The 8,493-nt window shown below is 45.2% G+C and overlaps 1 non-coding gene across 1 annotated transcript; it reads right to left on the bottom strand.

Moving 5' to 3' along the window:
• Positions 1-5,336: 5,336 nt before the first annotated feature.
• trnan-guu (transfer RNA asparagine (anticodon GUU)) lies at positions 5,337-5,410 on the bottom strand. The gene has a single exon. It is a non-coding gene; the product is annotated as a tRNA-Asn (tRNA).
• Between the last annotated feature and the right edge of the window lie 3,083 nt (positions 5,411-8,493).

Raw genomic sequence — 8,493 nt, 5'->3', positions numbered from 1 at the left:
TTCATCCATGCGGTCTGTAAATGTCTGCCATTGCCCATCCACTGTCAACCCCTCAAGTATCATTCGCCAATCTATCCTAGACAATTCATGCCTCACACCTTCAAAGTTAGCCTTCTTTAAGTTCTGGACCACGGTCTCTGAATTAACTGTTTCATTCTCCGTGGTGTTGCGGCTCGAAGAGCCGAATGGCCTTCGCCTGCACCTATTTATTTCTGCACACAGAGGGTTGTGGGGGTCTGGAACTCACTGCCTGAAAGGGTGGTAGAGGCAGAAACACTCACCACATTTAACAAGTGCTTGGATGTGACCTGAAGTGCTGTAACCTGCAGGGTTATGGACTTGGAGCTGGAAAGTGGGATCAGGCTGGATAGCCTCTTGTTGGCCAGCGTGGACACGATGGGGCGAATTGGCCTCCTCCCGTGCTATAAACTTCTATGATTCTATGAACTCCTTCACAAAGAGTTGAGATGCGTGTGGGGTGATTTGGGCACATCTTTACTCAAGTGACAACATTTCAAAGGTAACTCAACGGCTGTAAAGCGCTTTGGGGCGTTATGAGCTCCTGACAGACGCTGCAGAAATGCAAGTGCTTCTTTGCAAAAGTTCGATGCAAATTCAAAATTCACGGCAAAAAAAGGGCTCGCCCGGGATCTCTCGCAAATTTCAAGTAACAACCCCAAAGTGAGAATCATACAACTAGACCAACGAGCCAACTGCTTAGCAAATATGGAGATAAAGGCCTTACGAAGTGCTATCTGTTAATAAACCTCCAGTCAAATCTTCTCAGATTCTTAAAAGCATTGCCAACGGAAAAGAATGAGTATTACCCGATATCTCAAGGGATATCTTGGTGACTGCAATCAAGAGTTGCCACAACAAAGTAGCACAAATAGAACTTTGATGGGACGAAAGTATTCACACTACCGTTGTGGTGTCTTTAGACTGTAGAGGCTGCACGGAGATAAAGTGTAACCATCATTGAAGCATTTTTAGTTTGTGTTGTTATTCTTGATCGGAGGAGCAAATGAGACGGAATCAGTGACTTTGCCTTTTCGACATGTTTTCTGAAGCGCCGCACGGTCCCACTCCTGCAGTCAATGAGCTGTTGGGACGTTAATGTATCCATCATCATCATCATCATAGGCGGTCCCTCGAAAGGAGGATGACTTGCTTCCACGCCGAAAAAGGATGAGTTCACAGGTGTTTTAATGAAGGACCCGAACTACATCCCGATGGGTGGAAGATGCCTGTGCGTGGATTTTTTTCAGTTGTGATGGCCGTTGCACCCCAGCCATCAAACGGGCTTGACAGAGCTTGGTCTTGGTCCAGTGGCAAGGGTTAAGCAGGTCGACTTGAGACCAGTTCTGCTGCACGGACCCAGTGCACACATATATCGCAGTGTGGGCTGGCCCGTGCTAACCCTGGGCCACTGGCCCCGAACTCATGCCTCCCCGGGCCCTGATCACGTCCCTCAACAGTCTCTCACCGCTCCTTCGCCCCGATCTCGCCGCTCCTGCTGCACCTGCCCACGCTCCAATCACCGACCTGGACCTTGATTACGTCACTCTTCGCTGCCGCCGCCCTCCTGCACCAGCTCGCGCTGCTCCGTGGAGTAGTCTCCCGGGACCTCCAAGCTGCTCCCAGGGCCGCTCGCCGTTCCTTTTATGGCCCCGACCTGTCGCTGGTGTTCTCCCGTTAGTGTATCCAGGCTGTGGGTGGCCACCCCGAGCGCAGCAGAGGGGTTTCTGCATTAGTTCTGGGTGGGGGCAGTATCTTTCCCCTTCTCTCTTCCTCTTGTCTATATCCCTGTGCTTTTATTTCTCTATTTATTCCCCCTGTCTCAGTTTCTAGTGTTTAAAAGGGAACAAAAGATGAAATGGGTGTCACTGTGGAACAATTTCTCTCACTCAAAGTTAGACGCACTACCGTTGCACCATGAGGTCTAGGCAGCTAGCCACTGATATTCCGGTTCATATATAAATATATATAAATATATCCACATGTATCATAACTGTTCCCTGGTGGTCGAGGCGTTAAGATCCGGTGCACTAACCTGGTTTCAATTGTCGATCAATTCATTGCGTAAAAATAATTGAGTTCTGTGAGACGATTAATAATTGCTGTAATCACCATGAATACCAATACTTTCTGTGATAGACCGATATTACAGACGATCTGGCTTCTCCTGCCCTTTGCCGAGCACGTGTTCCGGGTTTAATTTTGTAAACTGGGCGAGTTCGCTGATCGCGGGGAGACGGTAGGAGCCTCTGTGGCCCCACTGTGAGGATGTGGAAGTGAACACGGTGGCTGGGTGATCCGTGACATTTCTGTAAAGGGCAGTGGAGGAGAAGGATTGAGAACTTTCAGTGTGGGACAGAAGTTGTTTCAGATGAGCCAACACATTCCTGATCAGCACAGAGGGAGCTCACTGGTCAGCTCCCCTCTGTTGTGCCAGCTATGCCAGAGGTTTCTGTAGTGTAGTGGTTATCACGTGTGCTTATCACGTTTGCATTACACATGAAAGGTATGAGGTTCGATCCCGGGAAGGAGCATTATATTTAACATTGCTTTCGAGGAACAATCAGAGGCCAGTTTCGCCTCCTGGCAAATGCTGCCTGACCTGCTGAGATTTCCAGCATTTGCTGTTTTTATTTGCTATTTATTCTCCTGGCAAAAGTGATCCCTTATTCCTTAAGTGCTCTTTATTTCACTTCAATAAATAGATAACTTTCAGTGAGAGAAAACGGATCCACCGGGGACCTTTCGTGTGTGAGGCCAACGTGATATCCACTACACTGCAGCCCATCAAAGTGCAAGAAACCACTGAATATAAAGGATGATCTCACAAATATCAGGGGCAGTGCAGTCTGGTCAACGTAAAACTCTCCTTTCTTATTCAGCAGAGGCATGAACGGGAGTCAGACGCCACAAAGTTTAATTACAGACACAAATGCAAGAACACTTCCAAATCTTTTCACTGTAAAATTCTGAAAATTTATTTGAAATCCTACTGCGTTGAATCTGACAATGAGCACCGTGGGCTTTTATCCTCACTACTGATTCTATTTTCTGTGCTTGGTCGGAATAACCGGTGATGTTAAATTTGACAAAAGTTGCCCCAGATTCCTGATGTCATCGGCAATGAAGATTTTGAACCAGATCCTAAAATACAGTGTGTAAAATGGGTCAACATGCAGAAGAACATAAGAACATAAGAAATAGGAGCAGGAGTCGGCCATACGCCCCTCGAGCCTGCTCCGACATTAAATACGATCATGGCTGATCCGATCATGGACTCAGGTCCACTTCCCTGCCCGCTCCCCAAAGCACAGGACAAATGATTGAAGTATCGACTGTCCCTCAGTTAGCATTTCTTTCATTGTGCAAAAGAAGGTGAGAGGTTAATTAATGATGCTTTCCAGTGAAAGGAACACAAAAGTTTAAGAAAAAAACATACAGTGACTGGGAGGTGAGCGCTGCTTCTGACACCAGGTGGGAATGGGCGGAGATTTTAAAGCTCCTTGTATTGTGACACCTTCATATAGACGAACATCTGAGTCTTATGACGTAGACCTCGTGGCGCAATGGTAGCGTGACTGATTCAGTTCCGAAGGTAGCATGTTTAAATCACATCAGGGTTACTGTACTTTTAGATATTGTTCTTCCAGAATTAATATATTCTTTGCTGTTTGCCAATAACCAGACCCTTGCTCCAAGGTTTGTCTCACTGTTTCCCCGGTGTCAGACAGAGATACACCTGCTGCCCTCATTTATTTCATGTGACAGGATACAAAAGTTCAAAATCAACCTGCAGATGGCCACATACAGCATTAAATAGTCAGGCTGGCCGAGCGGTCTCAGGTGCTGTGTTCAGGTTGCAGTCTTCTCTCGAGGTCTGTGTTTAAATCTGACATTTCTTATTTTTAATCATTAAGTGAAACTCATTGTTTGACACCACGATCAACTCCTTCAAAGTGGGATTCAGCAGTTCACCTGCTCGCTTAACATTTCCGTCTGACCGGGTGCTGAAAGTGCAGATGTTTCCGCAGTATAGTGGTTAACACGTTCACCTCACACGCGAAAGCTCACCGGGTGGGAATATTTTCTGGAGCTATCTCCTCATGCATGCTCAGGGGCGAGTTTGTTCTCCTGTGAAAGGTCATAAGGTCATAAACATGTAAGGATTAGGGGCCGGAGTAGGACATTCGGCCCCTCGAGCCTGGTCCACCATTCAAGAAGATCCTGTCAGTTCCTTGACAGCAAGTTTAAACATCTGGGGCGGAGCCAACAGGCGCCTGGCTGCAATCAACGACAAAAACGTCTGTTTGGTAGAAGCCCCGTGAGATCAATCGGTCGAGCATGATAATCTTAATCTCGAATTTGGGGGTTCGAGCCCCACGTTAACTGTTAAAGCATGTCCCAATTTGCACAGTGTGTTTTCGGTGTCTGGTTCAAAATGTTCATTGCTGGTAACATCAACAGGAGACTGGGGAAACAGTGAGAAAGACTTTAGAGCAAAGGTCTGGTTATTGAGAAACACCAAAGGAAATATAAATTCAAGAAACAGAGAAAACATAGAAAATAGGTGCAGAGGTAGGCCATTCGGCCCTTTGAGCCTGCACCGCCATTCAATGAGTTCATGGCTGAACATGCAACTTCAATACCCCATTCCTGCTTTCTCGCCATAGCCCTTGATCCCCTTAGTCTGAAGGACTACATCTAACTCATTTTTGAGAAGAATAACCTCGAAAGGAAATGTGACCACGACACCCAGGAAGAAGTGTTAAGGCAGAAGATTAAATGCTGCATTCCTCTGTTCAAAAAATTCCTTTCACAAACATTTCTCTGACCGTAACTGCACAAAACAAAAATGTTCCTTTCAAAGTCATTAAACTTCCGAATTTCCAGCCCCCCGAATCTCATGAATCAGATGCCTCGAGTTTTGCCGACTCAATCCATGTCCCTTTGAAATGTTCTGCTTCCACCCACACTATGAAATGTGCCACTAACTTATAGAATCATGGAATGGTTACAGCACGGAAGGCCATTCGACCCGTCGAGCCCGTGCCGACTCTCAGCGAATCCCACTCCCCCGCCCTTTCCCTGTAGCCTTATTAACAAAAAACAATGTCCCACAACCTTGTTAAATTTTCTGATATCGCTGTTCAGTTCTGTATACACTCAAACTGAATGCTCATAATAATACTGGAGTGGGAACTCACTGGATAACAGCACAGCTGGCAATGTTTGTGGAATATATTCGCGCAGCCAAAACGCACAATGACAACCTGGAATCGTGCAGCACCGAATCCACGGGGAAAAACAGCTAAATGCTTCGTCCCTGGGTGGGCTCGAACCACCAACCTTTCGGTTAACAGCCGAACGCGCTAACCCATTGCGCCACAGAGACTGACGCAATTACACACTGCAAGACATCCCAAACCAGGGTGTCAGTCAGTTAAAGCTTCAGATTGCTCTGACCGGGATGGAACTTGTCCACTCTCAGTTGTACTTTTCCCAAGTAAAGGGTGGGACATTCATTGTGGATGTGTGGAAGCCAAACACTTTAATCTTTTTTAACTGGACACTCTCCACTAAGGACTGCCGTGTCTCTCTCCATCCTCCTGTCATTGTTTCCTGTCTTATCCCATTAGTTCCCCCTTTCAACTCAATCCACTCATTCAGAAATGACCGGACTTCAAATGGAATATCCCCTGAGCCTCCCATTACTAACTGAAGATCCATTTAATCACGACAACTAAGAGAATGCTCACCCCTCGAACTGATGTGTGGGAAACACTTCTTCCAACAACTCAGCCAACTTTCTGCTTCATGTCGGGGGCTTCGAATGAGCTAACGAACTTTTGAAAATCACGTCGGGGTCACCAAAATGTTGTAAACGGCTGTCTTGCTCTTTTCGCTTCGTTGCTTTAAACGTCGAATTACCCGCACACACTCCGTTGTAGGAAAGGCAGGATCGGGTCTTTTAGTTAAACATTCATACTCAGCAAACCAAATATGAAAGTTACTGAGAACACTTCACAAAGGCAGCTTGCTTCGATTTCCGTGGCTGCTTGAGACACACACCTTCCAAATGTCTAGTGTCTCTGATGTCTGTGTCTCTGCAGTCCATACTGCAGTCATCTTTATACTGAAAAAGCCTTTGAACTCTTATTCTTTGCATTTAGACAATCCAGACGAACTGCTTTCTGAATCGTTTAACAGACAGATTTAATATTGCTTGTTTAACTTGCAGATCTCATTATATAGCAACAAGTTTAAACTCAAATACAGAACATACAGACATCGTCAAATCGTTTAGTCCTGAATTTCCATTATACCCAACGTAACAAGGTACTCAAATATATATATCATCCAGACAATGACCAGTTACTCATCTCACTGGCTGAAGGCACCACATTGTCTAACATTCTCTTTTCCATCCAAACTTCAATCTTCCTGTTTTTTAATCCAAACTTCAGACTGCGTGCTGAAGCAAAGAGTTCAGCAATGCAGGACTGTGCTCCCACAGAGCACAGGATTTGACAACGAGACTTGTCGATCAAGCATCAATGATAAAGGCAATAAAATTGCCCACCAGCACCAGGTATCTTTTACTTGTTTGTCCCAAATTTTCAGCAGCTTGGACAACAGGAATTGAGGTTCCACTGAGATTTGAACTCAGATTGCTGGATTTAAAGTCCAGAGTGCTCACCATTACATCATGGAACCAACCACGCAAAAATCTTTGAAAAAATTCTCAAAAACAACAAAATCATCGCCACCATTACACTTTGGCTCGGCCTTTTCTCATGTCTCGCATCAGTTTCCCCACTTTACGCTCTGCTAATTATCGATGCAGAGCAATTCACACAGATGCCGTCGAGGCTATGGGTTCTCAAGCAGATGTTTCTGTTTCACACTGTTCATCACAGCTTGTACTTCAGTCTTGCCAGGTAAAAAGTTCGTTTGCATTGCAATGCATTAATGTAAAATGCTTGGCATAAAAAGAAAACGTTTTGTCGAGTGCGAAGGTTCACTAGACTGATTCCCGGGATGGCAGGACCGACATATGAGGAGAGACTGGATCGACTGTGCCTTTATTCACTGGCGTTTAGAAAGATGAGATGGGATCTCATAGAAACATATAAAATTCTGATGGGACTGGACAGGTTAGATGCAGGAAGAATGTTCCCAATGTTGGGGAAGTCCAGAACCATGGAACACAGTTAAAGCCATTTAGGACCAAGATGAGGAGAACCTTCTTCACTAAGAGAGTTGTTAACCTGTGCAATTCACTACTGCAGAGAGTTTTTGAAGACAGTTCGTTGGATATAGTCAAGAGGGAGTTAGATGTGGCCCTTACGGCTAAAAGGATCAAGGGGTATGGAGACAAAGCAGGAAATGGGTACTGAGGTGAATGATCAGCCATGATCTTATTGAGTGATGGTGCAGGCTCGAAGGGTCGAATGGCCTACCCCTGCAAGTATTTTCTGTGTTTCTTTGTTTCTATGCAGTGCCTGCATTTCAAACAGCATTGCTTTTATTGATCCTGCAGATTGCATATTGCACAGATAATCTCAGCACACATTGTGCAGACAAAGGCAGCATCAGACAACAAAGTGATTTGTCCTCCGCTGATTTGTAGCAGATAACTGACGGTTGAACACATGATTTGACAACTCGACTTGTAGATCAAGCATCAATGACAAACGCAACAAAACTGCCCACCAGCACCAGGTGTCTTTCACTTGTTTGTCCCAAATTTTCAGCAGCTGGGACAACAAGCATTCAGGTTCGACTGAGATTTGAACTCAGATCATTAAATTGAGAGTCCAGAGTGCTCACCATTACACCATGGCAACAACCATGACAAAATCTTCGAAACATTTCTCAAAAACAACAAAACCATCTGCAACATTACAATTTGGCTCGGCCTTTTCTCATCCACACCGTCAGTTTCCTCTCTTTGCTCTCTGCTAATTATCGATGCAGAGCAATTCACACAGGTGCCGTCGAGGCTATGGGTTCTCAAGTAGCTGTTTCTGTTTCACACTGTTCATCACAGCTTGTACTTCAGTCTTGCCAGGTAAAAAGTGCGTTGGCATTGCAATGCATTGATGTAAAATGCTTGGCATGAAAAGAAAATGCAAATTTTTTCGAGCACAAAACATGCAGTGCCTGCATTTCAAAAGCGTTGCTTTTATTCATCCTGCTGAATGCATATTGCACAGATAATCTCAGCACACATCGTGCAGGTAAAGGCAGCATTAGATAAAAAACTGGTTTCTCCTCCGCTGATATGTAACAGGTAACTGATGGTTGAACACATGATTTCACAACTAGACCAAGCATCACTGACAAAGGCAACAAAACTGCCCACCAGCACCAGGTGTCTTTCACTTGTTTGTCCCAAATTTTCAGCAGCTGGGACAGCAAGAATTGAGGTTCCACCACAATGTGAACTCAGATCACTGGTTTACTGAGTCCAGA

The sequence above is a fragment of the Pristiophorus japonicus genome, unplaced genomic scaffold, assembly GCF_044704955.1.
Source record: "Pristiophorus japonicus isolate sPriJap1 unplaced genomic scaffold, sPriJap1.hap1 HAP1_SCAFFOLD_262, whole genome shotgun sequence".
Lineage (NCBI taxonomy): Eukaryota > Metazoa > Chordata > Chondrichthyes > Pristiophoridae > Pristiophorus > Pristiophorus japonicus.
The sequence above is the reverse complement of the archived record's forward strand: the minus strand, read 5'-3'. Positions and strand labels throughout refer to the sequence as shown.